A 2039-nucleotide genomic window follows, 5' to 3' on the forward strand; every position below is an offset into this window, starting at 1 on the left:
ATGAGCTAAACGTTAGAAGTGGAAGATAAGGAAAACAAACAACTAAGGCAGCATTGACCTAGTTGCTAGTTGCCAAGGACCAAAGGCATCAGGACACCTCTCCTCTCTACATCTCACCTTGCTTAATTTTAAGGTGATGATGACCTGGTTTGCCTGTGACAGTTTCAGTTCATGCCCAATATCCCAAGCAAATTATTTTAATGGTATGCCCTGTTTCATTCTTAATACATGTCCTAGCTGGGAATAATAGAGTGTCTGACTATCTTAACCCCTTTATCTCAGAGACATTACCCAGCAGGGGTAAGAAGTGGGAATGGTGAGAATGAATGAAAGAGAGAGCGATATTTAAGCTGAGACAGTGCTAGAAACAAAAACTAATAAGAATTCTCAGTTTAAAAAGGGGGGTGGTGGCTCAGTGGCTAAGAATGCTTACTGTTCTTCCAGAGTACTGGGGTTCAATTGCTAGCACCCACATGGCAGCTAACAACTATCTGTAACTCAAATTCCAGAGGATCTGACATCCTCTTCTGGCCTCTGTGGGCACTGCACCACATGGGTACACTTAAAACTAGTAATAAGATGAAAGCTGAGCTGGAAACAGGTTTATGAAAACATTTTTAACATCACAAGAGACAGCATACTGATACTGGTCGCTCTTGGGGAATTGGGAGCAGGCAGAGTCATCATAACAACCAGGTCAGGAGCTTGTGGTATCTCTTATTTGATGCTAACGTTCAGCTTCCTGTCTGAAGTTTTCCACGTGTGTTTCTCTTCGTACTTTCTGAGGACTAGTGATGTTGCTATCTAAGAGAAACACTTCAAAGAGGAAAAAAAAGATGAGATAGTGGTTCTGTAGAAAAATGGAAAGACTTACTTTATTCTTGGTAAATTCAGTCATTGAAAAAAGTTAACTAAACAGCACTGCCGTTTACCTTAGTAATCTACTCAGAAACTTAATTTTATCATCTCAACTATGGAAGGTTTGCTGTAAGTGTATTCTCCTCTAAATAGTCCTCCAGAATAATAGCTATTCTTTTTTTCTAATATGCATAGTATATTTCATAGTATCTTTAAAGTAATAAAGTAATAACTACTATTTCAAATATGCAAAACTATACAGAGCAAAGAAGGAAAGAAGGATTACTCTCAGCCTGATCACCCAGAAATAACTACTGTTAGTATTAGGGCAAAGTTATTTCCAACTCTTCATATGTGCATTTTATTTTTTTTATTTACTTATTTATTTTTGCAGTGGTGGAACCCTGTATGTATGCTAAGACAAGGACTGTGCCACTAAACTACACCCCCATCTTGTGTGTGTAGTTTCATGTTTATTCAGCAAAGCTCTTATAACCTGAAGGAAAATGTTGGTAGTGTTCTGGTAACAATAGAAGAAAATAATATTTTATGTACTCATAGAAGTGTTCTGTTGTTTTTTGTTTTGTTTTTATGCTTTTCCTTTGTTTTGTTTTGTTTTTTGTTTGTTTGTTTGATTTTTGATACAGGATCTTTCCATGCTGCCAAACAGGCCTCAAACTCCTGGGTTCAAATGATCCTCTTGCCTCAGCCTCCAGAGTAGCTGGGATCACAGGAGTGCACCACTGTCCCTAGCTACATAGAGCTTTAAAACAAAAAGGCTTTTATACAGTAACATATTTCATCCTAATATTATATCCCTACAATGGCACAGGTATTACCTCTCATTTTGTATAGAGAAAAATAAAAGCCCAGAAGTGCTCAGCAGTTTGTCCAAAGGCTCTAGGAGCTCCTTCACCAGCTAAGGCTCTGTCTACAAACAACTCCAAGTTAGTTATCCTAGAAGTTCTAAATGTCAGAAACCAAATCAGATCTAAAGAACTAATTATGAGCAACTGATTAATTAGCTGGGAAAAGAAGGCGAGGAAGAAGACTATTGTGAATAATGGTCTTTAGGCTTGTTTGGGGAGTTTTTCAAAGAACAAAACCATCTTTTTTAGCACCTCTTCTGAAAGACAAACAAGGGGATTGAACTTCTTTTGGAAATTTAGGCTTGGGGTAGA

Source organism: Nannospalax galili, unplaced genomic scaffold, assembly GCF_000622305.1.
Source record: "Nannospalax galili isolate Female #2095 unplaced genomic scaffold, S.galili_v1.0 scaffold406, whole genome shotgun sequence".
Taxonomy (NCBI): Eukaryota; Metazoa; Chordata; class Mammalia; order Rodentia; family Spalacidae; genus Nannospalax; species Nannospalax galili.